Source organism: Camelus dromedarius, chromosome 6 (assembly GCF_036321535.1).
Source record: "Camelus dromedarius isolate mCamDro1 chromosome 6, mCamDro1.pat, whole genome shotgun sequence".
Classification (NCBI taxonomy): domain Eukaryota; kingdom Metazoa; phylum Chordata; class Mammalia; order Artiodactyla; family Camelidae; genus Camelus; species Camelus dromedarius.
Window position 1 is genome coordinate 10,140,346 of NC_087441.1, and position 23,165 is coordinate 10,163,510.

Genomic DNA, 23,165 nt, shown 5'->3' on the forward strand with positions numbered 1-23,165 from the left:
CTGTAAGATGCTGGAAACTTCCTTTCACCCCACCTGCTTCCAGCTCTCTTTTCCTCTCCCTGTGCTCTAGCAAAAACCCCTAACGGGGCTCCCTCCCTGTGGTCCTGCTCATTTAGTGTGTCATATAACAATAGTTTTAGCTGTTATGTGCCAGGAACTGGGCTCAGCATTTTGCACAGATTATCTCAGGGTGTCTTTACTAGTGCCCCGAGGGTGAAGGATTGTTATTATGCAGACAACCTATTGATTTTCCTTTAATTTTCTTGACTTTGCATTGGTGTTAGTTTGCGCATAGAGTTCAAATACCTTTAACGTGGCGTGACATCAACCAAATTTCTAAGTTTACCTAACAGTTACTACCCCTGTACTGAGCCACCTGAATGACAGACTCCTCTGACAACCCTATCCTTCCTTTTGATTACCTGTGCTTTCCTTTTTTTTTTCCCCCTAACCTTTTCACTCTTCTTCCGCCATTCCATCCTTGCTGTGTAAATCCTACCCATCCATTGGTAGACGGTGCTAGTTGCTCAACAAATATCAATTTTCTCTTCTTTCTTACCAGTAGAACCCCAGCCTTGTGGTGGAAATGGATCTTGTCAAAAATATTTTCATCCTCAGAGTCCCGTGCCTCCTGGGTTGTTTGTGTCATCCAGTTCAGGTCAATGCAACACAAGCAGAAGCTTGCAGGGAGCATCTGTGGAAGTTTTGCTTTCCTGGTATGACCGCTGTTTCCTCCTCTTGGTTGTTTCTTTTTGTCTGGAATGTGGCTGCTGTGCCTGGAGGGGAAGCCACCATCTTGCAACCAGGGGGATGAGAGGCAGGTGTTAAGGATATTGAACAGGATGGAGTAGGAAGCATAAAGGAGGCTGGTCTGGTGACTTTCCTGAGCAGCTGCATTTGTTCTAGACTGCGTATCTCCAGACTCTTTATTTCATAGAAAAATAATTGAACTCCCTATGTGGTTAAATCATTGCAGTGGGGTTTCTACATTCAGATAAATATAATCTTGACACACCATCCTTCAAGGCTAAATTCAAATGCACCGTAATTAATGAAGGCAAACGCCTGAATCTAAATCATGATCATCTCAACTGTGGAATCAAGAAGTAACCTCTTAATCTCTCCTGCTTCAACTCTTCTCACCAACCTGTCTACTATTTATTCTCTCCTCTGCAGCCAGAGTGATACTTTTAAAATATATACAAGACCCTAATATTTTCCAGTCAGCAAACCTGTCCCCCCATAACTTCCCATAATCATGTTTAAAATAAAACCCAGTGTCCTTTCTATAAATGAGCATGCCTTCCATAAGCTTTCCTTCTTTTGTCAACGCCTACCACTCTCCCCACTCCCACCTCCTTTGGCATTCTTACATTCTGTGAAAAATCTGCCTGTATTCCAACATCAGCTTCTTTGCACTTGTTCCCTCTTCCCAAATATTGGAATCTTTATTTTCTCAGTTCCTTCAGGTCTCTACTTAAATATCAACCCTTACTTAGACTTCCTTGATTATCTCTTCTGAAGTGCCACACTGACCTACTCCCTTTCTGCCTATACAATATTATGTTTTTCATCTCGCTTACCACTACTTACATTTACATATTACATTTTTTATTCACTTACGTTTCTTATCTGTCTTCCTTATTAGAATGTAAACTCCACAAATCAGCGATTTTGTCCACTTCATCTACTACAATATCTCCAGCTTTTAGCACAGTCTCTAACACAGAGTAGGTGGTCAAGAAACAATTGTGAAATGAATAATTGGAAGAAAAAAGGAGGCAAGGAAGGAAGGTCACAGATCTCTGCTAGGGACTTGAAATAGTTATAGTGTTCCTTCAGAGAAAATGAAGGACTGATTTAGGAGCTGCAATTCCTCTGAGGATGTTTTCCCAAGAATAGGTGCCAATTACCTGAGGTAACGTCTCCCTGGATTCTTCCCTACATCAGGAGATGGTAAAATCACTAAAGCATGTTATGTCCACACCTTGCTCTTGCAGTTGCTGGAGGGAGTGGCGTTAATGTTGCCATAGCAACAGTGCATCTTATGTAAAATCTCCAACTTCCTACAGATGTGGTAGCCGGTCTAAAAGTTTTCTTGGGGATTCAAAAATATATAACCACACTTCAGTTTAAAAATACATGCTGCCATCTAATTTTGCAAACCTAATTGCTTATGGTTAAAAGCAACCGCTTTTGAACTTTGTCCCTTTGGGGGAAGACTAAAGAGCATGTTGACACTTACATGGAACAGTGTTGCAAATGTAAACTGCTGTTCTAAGTTCTGGTGCCATTGATCCTAGATTGGGAAGACAAGATTTGTTAACACACTAAATAAAAAATGAGTGTCCGTCGATGCAGTGCTCTCTTGCCGTGGCTTGTGTGGTCCCCACATATGGGATGTCTTTCTGATATTGCTTCCCACTTAGGTGTTATTAAACTTTGTTTCCTCTGCCTAGATAAACCCAGATATTTTTCACAGGTTACTCCTGCCCTTCCTTCATAGTTCTGTTCAAATAGCATTCACTCCGGAGGTCTTCCCTGACTAGCCATCCTAAAATGCTCAAAATTAGCAACTCTCATCTGCTCATTCCCTTTTACTTTCCATAGTATGGGCATCTTCTTTTTTCTTTCTAATACTGTTTGCTACCGATTGCTCTTCATATGTGTTTGTTTGTTTACTCATGTGTCTCCCTCATGAGAATATCAACTCCATGATGGTGGGACACCTTTTTGTTGACTGTTTATGAGTAATATTCCATTGTATGGCTATATTACCATTTATTTATCCATTCAACAGTTGGCACGCATTTGAGTTTATCAGGTTTGCAGTTCTGCTGCAAAACTGCTAAGAATACTTATATACAAGTCTTTGTGTAGATACATGTTTATATTTCTCTTGGGTAAATACCCAAGGGTGAAATTGTTCTGTCATGTAGTAAAGGTAGTTAAACCTATAAGAAACTCCCAAACTGGTTTTCAAGTGCATTTTACCATTTTGCAAACCCACAAGCAATGTGTAAGAGGACAAGTTGCTCCGTATCCTTGCCAACGCTTGGGCTTTCAGGCGCCTTCATTTCAACCATTATGAGAGACGTGTAGCAGGATTGCACTGTGGTTTTGATTTGCGTTTCCTTGATGACAGGGTTATTGAGCATCTCTTCATGTGCTCATTGACTATTTGTATCTATTCTTTGATGAAGTGTCTGCTCATCTGTTTTCCTCATTTTTATTGAGTGGTTTTCTTATTCTGTGTTTATTAAGACTTACTGTAAGACCATTACATGAAAAACACCCCTGCACATTTCATAAAATTGTTGTTGAAATTATATTCCTTACATTCTTCAAACATGGTTTCCTGCATAAGGAAAGCTTACCCCTTTCATATAGCTAGTGTGAGCTTTTTCATCATGAAATGGGAATTGTTTTCTCATAATATTTCCAGTTTTGCCTTGGACAGAGGAATTTCAGCACTGAATCTAATCCTTAATCATGGAAACTATGTTTGATGTATGCGATAGCCCTCCTACAAGCGCTTCTATTTTTCTATTAACTGTTTGTGGTTTTACTATGTGCAAGCTTTTAGTTAAGCAGCTCCAAATTTCTTTTGAAAGTAAATGGCACTATTTCAGCTTCTTTATTTTTTAATATGACTCATGCTACTTCTGATCCAACACAAGAGAATTCTAGAAGTGTCATTTGTGCCTTGACTTTGTTTTTGGTCTTCTTGGATTGATATAGTCCAAAATAATCTTTATACAAAACATGGAGACTAAAGTAATTCTTTTCCTGTGTTTCTCTAAACAATTACTTTTTATCTTGAATATATAGATTATTTATACTTAGAGCAGCATTTCTCAACGTAATATACAGTTTTATGCTACGTTATGGATGTATGACATTGTTTTCTAAAACAGAGGGCAAAAACATTTTCGTTTTGAATTCATATGTCCCCTCGTAGGTAAGATTCATATCTTAAACATCTTTCTGTTTCTCATGACTCCCTGGGCGTAAAAGATTTAATAAACGTTTGTTAACTAAGTGTTAGGTAAAGGGGTGGCAGGAAATACTGACTTTGGCACAGCACTTACGCAGACACTTACCATCCATTCTAGGGTAGACGAACATGAACTGCCTTCAGGGAGCTGGAGGGAGAGAGACAGAAGGTGCAACCATAATGTTCTCTAAATGCAGCTGTATTTCTAGAAAGATCACGTCCACTTAGTGATCAAATGAAATTAATGGAAAAAAAAAAAAAAAAAAAAGACGAGGAGCTGGAGCTGCTCGGTGGGCAGCCAGAGCCGGAGAGGAGGAAGAGGCTTGGGTGGGAAGCAGCAGGCCCTGAAGTCCGTGTCTGTGCTGAGCTCGCTCGACGTGGATACTAAGGGTTAATTTGCTGTAATAAGATCAGCGTGAACACTGCCAGAGAGGCCTGGGCAGACCCTCAAGTAAGTAATTAATTCTGGCTGCTTTCCGCTCTCTAGCTTTCATCATTCTTAATGTTATCTAATTGTAAAATTATCCTTCAAACCTTCCTAGTATAAAGGGAGAAAAGGCCCAGATCTGGCTCGCTTTTCTTGAGGGCACGGGTGCCTCCTGCGTCTTGGTGGAAGTACCCAAGATGGTGCTAATTAAGGCTGTGCGAGCCCTTGAAAACTTTTGATCAACTTCCATAAAACAGCCTATGAAAGATTTCTAGGAAAGGTCTTTGTGCACAGAGCTGCCATTGTAGGGGGAACGCAGCTTCTCTGGCCTTCAGACCCTCATGCTGACCTGGAGGGACCATGGGTTGGGGATGCAAATAAAAGAGGTGTCAGGAGGAGAGGGAAGTTCCTGGCCTGGCTTCTAGTTACTTCTGCTATTGGGGGTGATGAGGAAAATCTTGGGGACCCTTCCACCTTGTAACAGGCCAAGGCTCCCAATGCCAAGGGTTTTAAGTTCATGTCAGCACAGCCAGGTAACTACAGTCTTCACCTTTAAAGGGCTCTCTTTCATCCCTTGCCTCTTCTTCCTTCAGACATGGAGGCCCCCCCTGCAGACAAAGTCCATGTCCGTCTCTGTCCGTGACCATGGCAGGAGAGACTGGGCTGTCTTTTCCACTGTGATTACCTGCCTGGGCTGTAGGCCTTGGGGTCCCTGGGTATCCTAGGCAACGTGAGCGCAATGAGCTATTAAAATAATGACTATTTTCTTCAGTCTAGTTAAAAAATAGAAGGGACAGCCTTGGATGGCATCCTGGTCAGGGGGGAAATATCTCATGTGTCTCTGGGGTGAGATATAAAACTAAAGGGCTTGACCTCTTTTGGCCATTAAAGACCTTCGGGTCCTCTCCTGTCTCTTTGTTTCCTACAAGAGTAGTGGTAGTATTAATTCTGTGGCTGGCTAAATTCTAACTGGGGTAATTATACTGTCACCCGATATTCCCCTGGAGATTCAGTTCGAAAAGTTCCTCTTTGATCATGCTCTTAAATCCTACTGCGCTGGGCTTTGTAACATGGCAGGTGAAGAATGGCTATTGGATTCCGCGGGCCTCCCTCTGCTGTGTGAGTGATGCTAATTCTATGTATGTATTCTGCTGAGTGCTTGGGCATCCTTCTGGGGCAAGCTGCTGCAGTAAGCATGAGCTATTATTAGTTTAGTCTCCAGAAGAGAAATTGTTGTTCTAGGCTGTATTCCTTTGATAAATTTTTGTTAAAGCTCTCAACAAACAACTGTCAAAAAATCAGGAAAATTGCTAGAAGTTTAGGATTGTTAGAAGTTCATTTTGTGTGTGTATGTGTGTGTGTGTGTGTGTGTGTGTGTGTGTATCTATATATATACAGGGCTAAAAATAGGTTTTTTTTTTTATACATGCAACACTTCTCCTTCATAAGTGTCCAGGCGATCTGTTGGCTCACAGTTCTTTGTTACTGGTTAACAATCTCCCATGGTGACGTGGACCCATGAAATGGGGATATTGGGGCTGGTATCTGAGCTGGACACCTTTCAGGTGGTTTGATGCAGAGACAAAATTTATTACTAAGATGCTTTAACATTTTGGTGAGGGAGTCATGGAGACAGTAACTATAGACTTCAGTGAAACTTCTCAAATGCTACATTTTTCAAGTATTAAAAGAAACAACCTAGCTACAGAGTTTACAAAGCTTAAGGGCTTGGTGAGCACTGAGGGCTTAAATAAAGCATGTGACTTAGCGAGGGGCCCACTTCTGACAGCAGCATAAATTCATGCTTATTGCGATAGACACACCCACATAAATCCTTATAGGGGCAAACCTAACCACAACACGGATGCTTATAATTTTTAAATCTCTTCCTTTGTGTCTCCTGTCTTTTCTAATATTTATTTTGGTAACTAAACTTACAGAAATCAATTAGCAGTTTTTATAACCTACATGGAAAAAAATCTAAATATATAATAATTAGAGATTTGTTTTTTTAAATCAGAATGTACAGCAAAAAAGAATAATGTGGAGCCCCATTTCTGAGCATGGAAAGATGGCAAGTAAGAAATCCATTACAAAATCGTGTTTTTATGTAACTATAGACTTGTGAAAGTATACAGTTTTGAGTGTATACGGTGCAAGAATTAAGTTTGGACATTTACACTTGGACATTTATGCTTATCTCCCAGTGACTTCGTCATTTTTGTCTTTTTAAAGTTTTGCTGAATATCGTAAGATACATTTTATAAAGAATACCATGTACTGTGCAAATGAATTTAAAACAAGACCACAAAGAAACTGTAATTCTGAGCACATGGTATGCTAGTACAAGAGCTGGGGAAAAAAGAATGCATTTTATTGAACTGTATCAGTAATCCGATGTGTCAATTATCTGATGTAACACTCAGTAAAGGATTGGTTTATTCTGTATGGTGTTTGGCTGGTTAGGGGAGGAAAAAAAGCTGCTGGAGAATTGCTCTGAGATGATACTTGTCAAACGAATTTTAATTCTGAGGCTCCAAGCATGAATTTCAGCAAAACCCTCCAACTAGTCTTAAGCTTGGGTGATCATGTGACCAGCATCCCTTGCACAGGAGATGCCAGTTGTGCTGAAGCTGCAGGTGGTCCCTCCTCCCTGGGGTGAGGGAGCCTGAGAGGGGTCTGTGAAGGTTGGAGCAGGGACCTCAGGGGCCATGCAGAGGCGAAGTATTTGGGGATTCTGCAACTCCTTGTGTGGCTGGCCGTAAATAATAAATGAAATTATCAAAGGAATGATACAGTTTAATCACATATATGTTACTACATGGAATCTTATCTAAATTTCTACTGTGAGAGACCAAAAAAATATTTTGGGATGTTACCTTTTAAAATGTCCCCTTAATCCTAGTCTGAAATTAAACAGCTGGATTTTAGCAAATGCTTATTATGTCAAGCATTCTTCCAGGAACTTTGCATGTATTAGCTCATTGAAAACTTACAATGAGCCGAGGAGGTAGATACTATAACTGTGCTCCAGATGCCCACACGGAGCCCCGGGAAGGTAAATAGTTTGCTTACTAATATAAATGCTGGAGTCATAACCTTTACCTTCCCACTCCAAGCCTGTGTTCTCTGCATCATTCTAGAAATTGTTGAGAATGAGAATAGCCTTTGAAAATATTTCTGAGATTCTGTATCCTTATGTGTGAAATATGTACAATAACATTGACTTAAGAATTGTGAAGACTTCTTGAGAAGGTTTATGTAAGTATTTGAAATGCCACTAGCTCTTTGTTGCTCTTAGAAGGGCGGGTGCTTAGGCACTGGGCAGGCTGTGGTTACTTGCTGTAGCAACACGGTATCCAGATCATCCAGACCTTGCTAGTTTCTTTCTGCAGAGATTGACATGGGTATAAGTAATGGAATGGGCTTCCGATCAATTTTCCCCACCTTTTCAAGCCATGGTTACCACCAAGTCAATGACCGTGTTTTTGAAATAATAACTAAACACATGATCTGATACATTTTTTCAAGTTTTTGAATTTGTGTAATATATGTTTATAATTATAGAATGTTATAGAAGGGTGTAACAATTTTTTTCATACATAGAATGAGTCCTTTATTGTAAATAATAATACTGCATGAAATTTAAAATTGTAAAATGGAAAAATCTCAAGCATGTGATCACCAGACTTTGAACAGAGTTGAGGGGATACACCAGTGGTGGCCCCAGGCTTCCTCCTAGAGGGTATCTTTTTTGGGAAACTGCCTAGATGAAACCTACGTGGGGAAGTGAGAACAAGCTGAGACATCAGAGACCAGGGAATGGATGAGACCAGGGAAGATGTAGATTGATTTTGCGTCTCAAATAGACGGAAAATGATGATGACTCATTCTGAGAATAAGGGAAGACAATAGGGCAGCCAAAAAGATTGCTGCTGTGTAAAAACCCATTCTCCATCTTGCATTGCCCTGGGAATCTTAACAAAGTCTATATTCTTACACATTTTGTGTGGTTTGAGGTATTTGAAAAACTCAAAGTGGCTAAAGGAATCACTGGCACAGTCACAGCAGAACAGAGAACAGACACGAAAAGCAGGAGCCCAGAAGGTAGAGGACTCCATGTAGAGAGTTTACCTTCCCTCGCTCCTTGCTTGGGGGTTCTCAGAAATACGAGGGAAGACCTTAAGTCTTAAAACGAAGCACGCACAAGAGTCGGGGGCTGTGAGCCAAAAACACCTAGAACTTAGAGCTTAGACAGGCCCATGTGATATTTGAATTACTTTTATGTACATATTTTGACTGGATCTTTGCAACAGTAAACATGGGACAAAGACAGTCTTTATCCTATGGCCTGGAGTTTAACTTTGTATGATTTTAAGGCTTCTGTTATGAAATAAGACAAAGCACTCAGGAGCAGCATTTTGGTCATATTGGAATGACTTTTTAGGTAACTGGAATTTTGTTTTGTAAAAGATGCTGCCGCCCAGCAACACGGCTTATGCACAACCTGGCATTTAATTTTCTGAAGTGACTGTTGCATATAATGGTTGCTTTGGGTTTCCGCTGAAAATGACAAGCATTATCAACCCACCGGTAATTTGCATAATCCCTCCTCTTTGAGATGGTCCTTGCTTTTCTCTTTGAGAAACTTCTCTTTCTCTGTCTCTTTCCCTTTTCTCTCTCGTTAAACTGTAGTTGCATAGATTATCCCAAGTGGTATCTTGTGACAAGGGATATAGCCATCGTGAGAGTGTGATCCTCCAGCTACGGGATGCCTGTGGGCACCTGGTCTTTGTACTGCATCCCCAGCAGCCTGACATCTGGTGGACCGACAGGTGCGTAGGTCTTTCTCAGTGTTCACAGAGCCACAGGGGCAGGACTAACAGTTGCCAGAGGCTGCAGGGGTCAGAGGACCTTAGAAAAAATTAAAGCTAAGTTGACATCTCCACTTCTTTATATCCCATTTTTTCCTATTCCCTGTTTACCACCTCCAAATATTCAACCACCAACCCCAAAGGGTGTCATTGACCTCCTAGTTCCCAATCACAATGACAAACTTTCATCTTTATTTTACTTGACCTCAAATTTGACAATGTTGATCTCTCTCTTTCTTGATTTTTTCCTAAGTTCCCCAATGACACTCTCCTCTTTTGGTTTTGATGTTTCTAACCATTCATCTTAATCTCTTTTAATGGTTACTTCTCTTTTCTTCTTTTTTCCATGATCTATTTCCTAGACTTTGGCTATCATTCCAAAAACACTATCTATATATTAAAAATGCCCCAGATTGACATGTATAACTCTTTTTTTGTTTGTTTGTTTCTTATTGAGGTATAGTCAGCTATAATGTGTCAATTTCTGGTGTACAGCATAATGTCCCAGTCATGTGTATATATATACATATATACACATATATATGTATATATATACACACGTATAGTCATTTTCATATTTTTTCACTAAAGGTTATTACAAGATATTGAATATAGTTCCCTGTGCTATACAGAAGAAATTTGTTTTTTATCTATTTTCATAACAGCGGTTAATATTTGTAAATCTCAAACTCCCAAATTTATCCCTTCCCATCCCCTTTCTCCACGTAACTATAAGATTGTTTATTATGTCTGCAAGTATATTTCTGTTTTGTAAATGAGTTCGTTAGTATCCTCTTTTTGTTTTTGTTGTTAGATTCCACATATGAGTGATATTATATGGTATTTTTCTTTCTCTTCCTGGCTTACTTCACTTAAGATGATGATCTCCAGGTCCATCCATGTTGCTGCAAATGGCATTATTGTATTTTATTGCTGAGTAGTATTCCATTGTATAAATATACCATAACTTCTTTATCTAGTCATCTGTTGATGGACATTTAGGTTGCTTCCATGTATTGGCTATTGTATATAGTGCTGCTATAAACATTGGGGTGTGTGTATCTTTTCGTGTAAAAGATGTCTAAATGTCTCCAACAAAAGTATTTATTCTCAGTCTTTTTCTACCCTCCCAACCCCTCACATCAGATACTCACCAGGTTTTATTTATTTTACTCTAGTAATGGTTCTTGTCTTAATTTTATTCTTTATGCTTGAGTATATTTCCTCTTTATCATCTTCATGAAATATAATAATAGCTTTTAAATTATGTTCTTTTTTTACCCTTTCACACCATCCTCGATACTGTGGGAAGTTATCTTTTTCACATACATGGCAGACTGTCACACTGGTGGCTCCCCAACAAGTACGTCTCCCAGTATTCATACCCTTGAGTAATCATGACCTATGGTGACTCTGGGGTTGGCCACGTGACTTGCTTTGATGAATCAGGTACATCACAGCACAAGTGATGTGACTGCAGACTTAATAAGTGCTGGCACATCAGAGCTTGTCCTCTAGAAATCTTCCCTTTTGGAATCCAGTCACCATGCAGTGGGCAGAATAGTCTAGAATTGGCAATTGGAGGAAGAGAGGCCAACCCCTGGGAAACTAGGTGCTACGGCCAACAGTCAGCACCAGGGCCCCAGACATGAGTGAGGTGTCTGGATTTCCAGCCCCAGCTGAATTCCCAGCTGACTGCAGCTGCATGAGGGATTCCAGCTGAACCTACATGGAGAACGTCCCCCTTGACCCATGGAATCATCACAAATTATAAACTGCTGTTATTTATAGCCACTACATTTTGAAGTGCTTTGTTATGCTTGTAGGAAACTGAAACATCCCATGTAAACTTAAAATTCTTTGTTAGTTTCTAATTTCCTGTGAGCAAAGTTAAAACCGCTTTCCATAGCTTGTCAGCCTTTTAAATCAGGACATAACCTAACTTTGAGTCTCATCCCTCATCTTTCTTTGCACCTTTGCACAGGCTGTGTCCTCCGCATGAAGTACAACCTACCTCCTTCCCATGTGGTCAGTTCCTCACCCTTCAAAACTTTATTCAGATATCATCTTCTTTGTGACTTTCTCCAGGCACTTAGTCACTGACTCGTCTATGTTGCTACAGCACTTAGCACATGCATCTCCTTTATTGTTCTTGACATGCTTGTTTACATTTGTTTTGGTTATATGTTTGTCTATCGATTTGTTTCTCCAATTGAACGCAGAGATTGAGTGATCTGGTGCCCACTTACCTGTCTGTCTGTAGTTTTGCTCTCACACTCTGGATCCTGTGACAATACTGAATCCTGTTCACTCTGCCTGGGTCACTCTCCCATCCCCATCCTTCCACCACCCTTCACCCACACTTTTATTTTCCATACCTCTACTCAACTGTTAGGTTCCCCCTTAGACATCACTTCCTCAGCACAGCCTTTCCTAACTCTGCAAGACTTTAGCGGATGCTCCACCTGTGAACTTCAACCAGAATGACTCTATTTACCTCCAAAGCCAGCCCTTATCTCATCTTCTCTTAAGTGCCTCTTTGCACCTCAGAGGAGAACAAAAATACTTAGAACCAAGCGATGATTCTTCCTTACACTTGAATCAGGGACAGAGCCTAGCTTAGAGTACATATTGAATAGGTATTTGCTCCAATAAGGAAATAGAATAAATTGATAGAATAAATGACTGTTCTTCATATATACCAGCTACACATCCTGGAGTTTTAAAGACAGTTATGTTTTCAAATATTCCATGCCAGAGTCTCTCTATGCACAATTATACTTGCCAAATCTTGGTTTGGAAAAAATAAGATCCATGTACCTACAAGAGTAAAGAGTAGTGGTCTTTCTTTACTTGGACTATTCACTTAATGTAGCCTAAACTTGCGTTAACTTTTATTAGCAGCCATATCATACTGTTAGCTTTTAATGAAATTGTGGTCAAATAAAATTCCCCAGGTCTCTTTCACATGAACAATTGTCAAAATGTATAAACAAACTGGTTGAATTAATAGCTGGGAACAGCTAATAGGGAAACCCTATTGCTTAAAATGCAATTCTTTCTGGGCCAAATGTTCGCCCATCTTAACAGTAATTGCCCAGTGCATTTGCAGCTAAGGCCTCATTAAAACTTCATGCTCACCTGTGCTTAAGCAGCACGGAGGATGCACAGAGGTTAGGGCAATGGCCAGGTGATTGCCTCCTGGGCTTGCCCAATTGTGAATTTCAGTTAGAGCCACAAAAGTCTGTGCCTTTGTGCCATGATTTATTATAGGGAGCTGTATCCCAGGGGAATTTAAGCAATTCAGAAGCAGCATGAAGAGACAGGAAGGCAGGTGAGCAAAGAATTGAGTGACTGTTAGAGGTATTGTGACACCTCGTTAATTATTAACTCTGGCAGCAGGCTGTCAAGTTAACCGGAAGGGGGGGGTAGACCTAATTAAGTAAACAAACAGCATTTCTAAGGAGCAGATATAGCCCAGAAACAGGCAGTTTCCGTGGGGTTGGACACAAAAGAGTCGTACACTTTGAGTCCTAGGGAACCTGGATGCATTCCAGGAACCTTCGCAGGTAAGCTGTGTATACTTGCACTGGTTTCTGGCTGGACTTGTGGTTTATGCCTCAAGCTGCCTCTGTTAGAAGAGACACTATAGCTTGATGGCCAGTTTTTAACCCAAGGTGAGATGAATGGTACATAGAAGAGAAGGAAGAAATAAATATTTGGACTACATTAGAGTAGTTGTTTATGTTGCCTTTCTGTTCAGTGCAAAGTCGCTGAGAGTGAACCTTATGATATGATTGATTTTGTAAGGACTCAAATATGAAGTAATTCTTTTATGCAAGATTATTTGGGGAAAATTAGACATATAAGATAGAGGGTCTCACTAGATCAAGAGGATAAAAACCTCTAGGTTAGAAGAATAGAAAAACGCACCTCCTCGGAGGAGGCAGAAGAAAGGTTCTCGAGAGAGAAGAGAGGCCTCCCAGGGCAGGTCTGCTTTCTGCCCTTGGGGAGGCTGGGGCTCCTTCCTGCCGCCTCCTCCTTGGGCCAGGTGCCTGACCACTTCACTTCAGATCCACAGGCGAACGGTAAAGGATGAGACCTACTTCACGCAGTTGTCATGACAATTAGATGAAACAGCATAAATTAACAACCCAGGACAACCCTTCTCTCCATAGCAGGAGCTTGATAAACAGCAGGAACCTTATCCACACCCGCCCAAAGGCCAGGTAGGAACGAGGGGATGGGGGACTTCGGAGGAGTGGCTTTGGACGACTGCAGATGTCTTCCTGAAGTAGAGAACTTTATATTGTCTTCCAAGCTCGGCCAGGCTCCGTGCTACTTCCCCTGCTGTCTCTGAGGGGTTCCCACACGTGTGCCCTTTACAGTGAAAGTGGGCTCTTCACATAGACGCCGATGTGAAGCGTGCCGCCTAGAACTGTGCAACGTGCAGTCTGCAGAACAGAACGCATACGTGGGCCGCTCGTTGTAAATTACTTCAAATGTTTGGAGATATTCTTTTTCCCTTTTCATGAAAGTGAGAGGTACCCATTACAGAAAACTCAGGAAATACAGAAAAACCAAATGATAAAACTGTTCAGCTGCTCCAAAACAGTCCCTCCTACAATTTTAACATATTGGTCCATTTCCTTCCAGATTTTTTTTTCTTTACATATTTACCTCTGGCTATTAACTAGCTATGTATTCTGTTCTCCCTCTCTAATCTTCAATTGAACAAAAATGGGACTGACTCTGAAATCATTCATGCTAAAAATGAAAGAGACTCTTTAGTGACTCCCCCTTGTGTAGGATGATAAATTCAGGAACTTTTTACTTCTTCCCGTTCCTCACTCTCTTCCTTGTCTTTCTGATGTAATCTGAAGCATTGAAGTTAATCACTGATAGATTTGTACGTTATGTATCTTCTTCTTCAGACTTGTTATGTTGATATCTATATGCCATAAAATAAAATTAAACTTTTACAGAAAGGAGGCAGAAACCAAAGAACCACTCCTGTGACAATTTAGAACCCACAAGAAGAGATTATTGAATTTACAGAACAGAACAAAACAAATAAAGGTTTCCTGAGACGGTAGAGGCCGGACTGATAACTGTGAGGCCCCAAGGGTGGATATCTGTTAGAGGTCGTGGTAGTCAAAATTATTCAATTTGAACTAAAACTTGAGATTTATGTTTGCCTCGTGTTGTTAATCTCGCCTTCTCCCTCAGCATCACCAAGGGTTACTGACTGGATGGTGCCTCGTGGCGCTCAGCTGTAAATATTACTAAAAAATAAATCGCTAGAGTGATGGACAGTCTGCAGTGTGTATTTACTTAATGCATTACGCTGACCCTGCATAATGATCTTTAAGAGCTAGGAACCATTGTGTTCGTTTTTTACAGATGAGGACGTTGAGACCCAGAATGGCTTCGTTATTTCCCTTGGGCTAGTAAGCGGCTGACTTCTGATTTCGTGCCTGAGAAACTTCCCCAAACCTGACGGCTTCCAGGGCAAGCATTTGACTTGCCTAAAAAAACAGTGTCAATAGTCTCCAGTTTAGGGTCAAGGTTGTGGGCTGTTTCCTGTATATTGGAAGAGTCATGCTCTTCCACTGAAGCCATCACACACTTCATCCGTTCTCCACAGGTCCCAAGCCTTGTTCTTCCTCTTAAAAAAAGGAGAATCAATAAGTTTATAATAATTGGTGTCCACAGGATAAATTTATATTCTTTTCTCATTAGTGTTACCTTTGAATGGCATTGAACACATCTGCACACAAATTCACTTTTTGCAGAAAAGTAGCACATTAATTGTTGTATTACTATGTTTTGAATTTTTTCTTATTTAAACTGTTAAATCAGAAGAATAAATAGAATGGACCATTTCTGAAATGTATTGTGCGGGGCCCCACAAGAGTACTTTTACCTCAAAATTTGATATGACGCTAAAGAGTTTACAGAACAATTTCAAAAGTACCTAGTTCGGTCACCACAATTTTCCTCCTTTTATCCTGTATGTAGAATATATATATATACACTATAAATATGAATATATTATTATAATATTCTATAAATATAAATACAGAGTATGCAATATATTTTCTGCTGTCACTAAAATGGATTGGATCACCCCGGTTAACCATGATGTGATTTATCCAGGCCTTTGCTGTTCTGCATACACAGTGATAATATTGTTATTCTTTTCTAAGTGCTTAAGAGAAACTTTAGTAATGGGTATTTTCTTAACAAACTATACTTTTATTACAAAATTAGGATCAAAAGAAAAATGATAACTTACCCTCTATTGAAAAGATACAGGTAAGTTATATTCCAGTTCAAAGCAAGAAACTTTAAAAATAGGACAAAGGTAATTTTGAGAAATCTGTTATCACCTTCTAGAAGGGTCTGTATAGCTAGTAATCTCTCTTACTTTAGGGTTTCAGCCTAAATTTAGTCTTTCTATGTATTAATTGATTTCCAGGCCTACCTCCAATTGATGTTGTTATTGTGACTCTAGTCTGAGGAACAGAAAGATGAAATCTAGCTCTTTCTGCCTTTCCAGAATGTATTTTTTGATCTTCTGCCATTACAGGTAATGAAAGTCACCTAGCGCCATTGCTCTTCCAGTAGGAGGTAAAATTTAACTTGTAATGGGAAGTGTTTCCTGAAACTGGAGATTTTGTTAGGTGAGGGAATGTTTGGGGCTGAGGATAGTTACATTTGAAAGGAACTGAGCTATTGTAAAATACCATACTTTCTGACCAATTTGGGATACAAAATAGTAAGGTTTTCAAATAAACCACGATGCATGTTTTACTGTTACCTACATAATCTATAACTGGAACTTTATGATTTATTTGACAGGAAAATATTTATATTTTACTGGTATTACTTGTTACTAATATGAGTTATATCAGCTGGTTACCACCTTATATCCCCCGGCCCTGGGAGATGCAAGAATACCGTCAGAGTTATTGCAAATCTGCTGAAATTCTTTTTCTAGTTTGATTTCTTCCTAGACGTTAAGGAATGTTGACCTTTGCTATGTGTTTACTACATGTCAGGCAATGAACTAAGTGCTTTTTATAAATTACTCCATGTGAATTCTACCACTTCTATGTAAAGCAAATGCCATACTGCCCACTTTGCTGGTGGAAAGACTGAGCCTCAGACCAGTCAAATAACAGACCTCAAATCATACAGCTTAGTACATAGCAGACTGGCATCCGAATTCATTTTTGTCTGACTCCAAAATCTGCCTTTATTTATTTTCTCTAAGTCTTATTGCTTCTGAATTCCTCAAGAGTTGGGTTAACTTTATGAAAGTCTTTAGTTTCAGCAAGTTAGTTAAATAAGTAGGATCTTTACTTATCATGCCTCCACCCAAAGTTCTTATCCCTCAGTCTATTAACATGGAAGCACTTGGTGTTAGGACTCCTCAGGCTCCAAGTGAGCGGGGAGCCCTGGGGAGAAATCAGAGGGTGTCAGCATGCACTTAATGTAAGTACCGCATTTCCATAGCGACTGATTACATTTACATTTCCTCACCTGTCAGTTTCAGTCTCTACCCAATCAGGCGGCAAGTATAGAAAACACCTTTGAAGAGAAGAACGTAAACAAGAATCCACCCAATTCCGTGACCTGCAGAAGAGAAAAAGTCATTTATTTCTTACTTTGAATTCTGTGGGTGCTACATTATTTACATTATTTACATTCTGTGACTAACAAAACTATGATTTTGTCTGTGTTCGTCAACAAAGTTGAATGGTTAGAAACAGACTGAGTTTTTGATATGCTCTCAGTATGAACCAGTGCCACACCACACTAAATGGAACCCTTTTTCTTTTGTAAGGGGACTGAGATGGGGTACTCCATTGCAATGAATATGCACATAGTGTTGTGACAGGTCTGGATTAGAATTACACTCTGAGCAATTCCTGCAAGTTATGGATCTGTTGAGAGCCTCAGTTTTCTATCTGTAAAAGGACAACGGTAATGCACAGAGAGAGGGAAAAGACTAAACATAGAGATTATAGTGGAAAAAATGACCCCAGGGGAGCAGAGTCCTGTCCTGCCCGGGTGTGCTGTGACCGTACACGGCTTTCATGTCCTTGATCTCACGGTGCCCTCATTTTCCGATGATTGGGATCAGGCTCTTTAGTATTTATCTCCTTGTTAATTGAATGACTAGTTCTGGATAATGGATAATTCTCAATTTTCTATTTTTAGAAAGTGTATAAATATCCAAATTAGATTTAGGCAAAGTGAGCTGCAGTGTTTGATATGCCGAGGACATAATTAGGTTGCTCCGTTTACCTGCACAGTTGCAAGCAAACGTTAACTCATTAATCTGTAATGGACGTTGATGAACCTTTGAACTAGATAAAAATATGCCAGTCATGGCAAAGTTCTACTCTGTTCTTTGAGAACTTTCAAAGGACTGAAAATGACTAATGTATTTGGTTTTATAATATCATCCGCAAGCTCTGATCACACCACTCTGAAATCTTCAGAGGATTCTCTCTGCTTCAGAGTCAAATAAAAGACATTAGGGTGAGCTAAAACAAAACAAAACAAAACAAAACAAAACAAAACAAAACAAAACAAAACATGGTGCTGGAGACAGACCCCATGCTCCTGTTCTAGTTCCTCCATGACCCTCAGGGATCTTGGGCAAGTTGTGAAGAGTAGTTTAAATTTTTTCATGCAATCACATCAGCAAACCAAAAGCTGTTATTTTGAAAAAGTAAACCTCTGGCCAAACTCACAAAGAAGAAAAAAGAGAGAGCACAAATTAGCAAAATAAGAAAGGAAAATGGAGAAATTACAACAAATAAAATAGAAATACAGAATATCATATGAGAATATTATGAAAAACTATATGGAACCAAACTGGATAACCTAGGGGAGATGGACAAGTTTCTGGAAACATACTGTCCACCAAGACTGAGTCAAGAAGAAACTGACCACTTGAACAAACCGATCACTAGAAATGAAATAGAAATAGCAATAAAAAACCTCCCTACAAATAAAGGTCCAGGACCGGATGGCTTCACTGTGGAATTCTACCAAACATACGACGAAAAACTCATACCAATCCTTCTCAAACTCTTCCAGAAGATTGAAAAGGAGGGAATACTCCCAAACTCATTCTATGAAGCCACCATCACCCTGATACCAAAACCAGGCAAAGACACTACCAAAAAAGAGAATTATAGGCCAATATCACTGATGAACACAGACGCCAAAATCCTCACCAAAATATTAGCAAATAGAATCCAACAACACATAAAAAAGATTATACATCATGACCAAGAGGGGTTCATCCCAGGGACACAAGAGTGGTTCAACATATGCAAATCAATTAATGTAATACATCACATCAACAAGAGAAAGGACAAAAACCACATGATCATCTCAATAGATGCAGAAAAAGCATTTGATAAAATTCAACACCCAGTTATGATAAAAACTCTCACCAAAGTGGGTGTAGAGGGAACATATCTCAACATAATAAAAGCTATATATGACAAACCTACAGACAGCATAGTACTCAATGGTGAAAAACCCAAAAGCATCCCATTAAAATCTGGGACAAGACAAGGATGCCCACTATCACCACTCCTATTCAACATAGTCTTGGAAGTCCTAGCCACAGCAATCAGGCAAGAGAGAGAAATAAAAGGGATCTAAATTGGAGAAGAGGTGGAAGTGTCACTATATGCCAACGACATGTTACTATATATAGAAAACCCTAAAAGGTCCACACAAAAACTACTAGAGCTGATTGAAGAATTCAGCAAGGTAGCAAGTTACAAGATTAACGTTCAAAAATCAGTTGCATTTCTTTACACTAACAATGAATCAACAGAAAAAGAAAGTAAAGAAACAATCCCCTTTAAAATAGCACCCAAAGTAATAAGATAAATTTAGGAATAGATTTAGGAATAAATCTAACCAAGGAGGTGAAAGAATTATACACAGAAAACTATAAGCCACTGATGAAGGAAATTAAAGAAGACTTTAAAAAATGGAAAGATAGCCCATGCTCTTGGATTGGAAGAATCAATATTGTTAAAATGGTCACACTGCCCAAGGCAATCTACAGATTTAATGCAATCCCTATCAAATTACCCAGGACATATTTCACAGAACTAGAACAAATCATAATCAAATTTATATGGAACCACAAAAGACCTAGAATTGCCAAAGCGTTACTGAAGAGAAAGAAAGAGGCTGGAGGAATAACTCTCCCAGACTTCAGAGAATACTATAGAGCTACAGTCATCAAGACAGCATGGTATTGGTACAAAAACAGACATATAGGCCATTGGAACAGAATAGAGAGCCCAGAAATGAACCACAAACTTTTGGTCAACTCATCTTTGACAAAGGAGGCAAGAATATACAATGGAATAAAGACAGTCTCTTCAGCAAATGGTGTTGGGAAAACTGGACAGCAGCCTGTAAAGCAATGAAGCTAGAACACTCCCTTACACCATATACAAAAATCAACTCAAAATGGATTAAAGACTTAAACATAAGACAAGATACAATAAACCTCCTAGAAGAAAATATAGGCAAAACATTATCTGACATACATCTCAAAAATGTTCTCCTAGAACAGTCTACCCAAGCAATAGAAATAAAAGCAAGAATCAACAAATGGGACCTAATGAAATTTGCACGCTTCTGCACAGCAAAGGAAGCCATAAGTAAAACAAAAAGACAACCTATGGAATGGGAGAAAATCTTTGCAAATGAAACCAACAAAGGCTTGATCTCCAGAATATATAAGCAGCTCATACGACTCAATAAGAAAGAAACAAACAACCCAATCCAAAAATGGGCAAAAGACCTAAACAAGCAATTCTGCAAGGAACACATACAAATGATCAATAGGCACATGAAAAAATGCTCAATATCACTAATTATCAGAGAAATGCAAATCAAAACTACAATGAGGTATCACCTCACACCAGTCAGAATGGCCATCATTCAAAAATCCACAAGTGACAAATGCTGGAGAGGCTGTGGAGAAAAGGGAACCCTCCTACACTGCTGGTGGGAATGCATTTTAGTGCAGCCACTGTGGAAAACAGTATGGAGATTCCTCAAAAGACTAGGAATAGACTTACCATATGACCCAGGAATCCCACTCCTGGGCATATACCCAGAAGGAACCCTACTTCAGGATGACACCTGCACCCCAATGTTCATAGCAGCACTGTTTACAATAGCCAAGACATGGAAACAGCCTAAATGTCCATCAGCGGATGACTGGATAAAGAAGAGGTGGTATATTTATACAATGGAATACTACTCAGCCATAAAAACCGACAACACAATGCCATTTGCAGCAACATGGATGCTCCTGAAGAATGTCATTCTAAGTGAAGTAAGCCAGTAAGAGAAAGAAAAATACCTTATGAGATCGGAATGTAAAAAAACAAACAAACAAAGCATAAGTACAAAATAGAAATAGACTCATAGACATAGAATACAAACTTGTAGTTGCCAAGGGGGTGGAGGATGGGAAGGGATAGACGGGATTTCAAAATTGTAGAACAGATAAACAAGATTATACTGTATAGCACAAGGAAATATATGCAAGATCTTATGGTAGTTCACAGAGAAAAAAATGTGACAAAATATATATATGTTCATGTATAACTGAAAAAATGTACTCTACACTGGAATTTGATACAACATTGTAAAATGATTATAAATCAATAAAAAATGTTAAAAAAAAAGAGTAGTTTAAATTTTTTCATGCAATCACATCATTTTTTCTAACTCCATCACTTACAGAGTTCCATAAAGGCAGTGGTTTCTTATTTTATCCAAGTGACAAATTCTTAACTAGGCTCTTTGCTCTATGTGTCTACCTATCTATCAATCATTTTATCTTTATTTTACAATTAGAATACAATAAGGGGATGGCTGTCATGCAATATATATTAACACATTCCTTTGAACTGAAAAGTGAAATCACATTTTCAGGCAGAAGGGGAGTCCAACTGGACCAATAACTTTGACAAAATGGACATTCTCATAAATTCAATGAGCTAAACTTGAATCTTGGAATGTTGATGAATGTTTAAAAAATATATTGAAAGCATGAGATAAGATAGAAATATTTTATTATATTAGCAAGGGACTTCTGAAATGAAGCACTACTTTATTTTAAATAAATACTTTTAGCATACTGTGTATAAAATATTAGCATACAATTTTAGTACAACATGCCTCCAAGTGAAAAAGTAACTTATATAATTAGTTGTCATTTGATAAGTCTTGGTAAGGCCTTTAAGTTTCCTTCCTGGAAACCGAAAAAGAATGTGTTCAGTATATGGGTAAAGGTGATAAAAAAATCCTTTTGCAAGTCATGTGTTTTCTAATATTTTGCTTTCCACAAAATTGAAAGAGATCCTAAACAAGTTTTCAGCTCATCATGAAAATGTTTGATCACAGATCACTTTGTGATATTTGCACACAACTTAGAGAGAGCTCGTGGATTTGAGTGACAGTCTATAGCAAAACTTTCCTTCTCTTCTGCTTATTTATGTCAACGAATATTTTCAGCACTATAGCTATGAAAATGACATTGAAAATGGGTTTAATGCTAGTAATATCTAATTCTAGCAACAATGAAAACATTTATAAATTTTAACTTTTATTTTTTAGTAATGACTTATTAAGATTTATGATACTGTTAATGATGAGTCAGTGCAGAAGAATATTGTAGTTCATAGATCTTGATGGTCAGAAATAATAAATAAATGAAATAAATCAATAAATACATTTTAATTTACACACCTTAGAGGCAGAGATGAATTATTAAGTATAATGAAAAATCAGTTCAAGAAGAAAAAGGAACAATGTAAAATTGCTGACTCTTGAAGAGCTTGTTAATATGTTTTAATTGATGATAGTGGATAACAAATTGCTCTGGTATTTATATTCAACTTGATATATTACAAAGAGTGATGTAATAATTTTATTTTAAAATGTCAATAGTTACAGTTAGCAGAAATTAAACAGTTTTCAACAAATTGAATTTGTGATTAAAAATTTAGATATCATTGTAAACTGACTATAGTTCAGTTTAAAAAAATGTAAAAAAATTTAGATATCGACCTAGAAAAATGTATGAGGGTATACCTATGTTTTCAGAATTCTTTGGGGGGTGGGCATGAGCAGAGATAGTTGAAAAGAACTTGCCTTGTAACAGAGTGCCTTGTACTTCATTGGTGCTCAATAAATGAGGTGGATTAAATCTAAATCACTAATTAATAGAAGACGTAAACCACTGATGTCATCTTCTCAAAAATCCTATACAGATGGAGTGTAATTCTTGGCTAATTTCCTCCCAAAAGAGTCTGTTCCACTGGTCCCGATGAAGGGAACATAAGTGATGGCCCAGTTTTCACCTCCTGCATGACTTATATGCTTCTCTGAGTTTAATTTAAAAATACAGAAATAAATTCCCTGGAAAATTTATCCTTCTCTGAGTATAAATAACTTTGGCCAATTAATCTCTATAGTGGAAACTTACATTGACTTTAAAATGTTTTCAAATGTAGTAACTAGAACAAAAATGAATGAGGGTTGTGCCAAAGAGAAAGGATTGACATTGGATACTGGCCAGGGAGTTCCGGCTCACTGGTGCTCACAGCCCGGCACTTGTCCAGTTGTGAAGACCTGAAGGTACTCTCTGGAAGAGAGGACATCTCATCTTGAGCAGAAGGTGAGCTGATCATGGCATTCTCTATTTAAGTTATGGTAACAAATTTTGCTAACTAGAGAGTCTTATTAACAACGTTGTCAGAAACAAAGGTGGAGCCCACTCTAAATGTGTTTCAGC

The 23,165-nt window shown here is 38.7% G+C and overlaps 1 long non-coding RNA gene across 2 annotated transcripts in view; it reads left to right on the forward strand.

Annotated features, from left to right (window-relative positions):
- LOC116154448 (uncharacterized) overlaps positions 1-23,165 on the forward strand; it is a 221,364-nt gene that overhangs the window by 163,400 nt on the left and 34,799 nt on the right. Inside the window, exon 3 of one of the 2 annotated variants that reach the window (XR_010381207.1) lies at positions 22,885-23,048. The exons of the other annotated variant lie outside the window; for it this stretch is intronic. This is a non-coding gene — a long non-coding RNA (uncharacterized LOC116154448). The remainder of the gene's footprint in view (positions 1-22,884; positions 23,049-23,165) is intronic. 2 annotated transcript variants of the gene reach the window in all.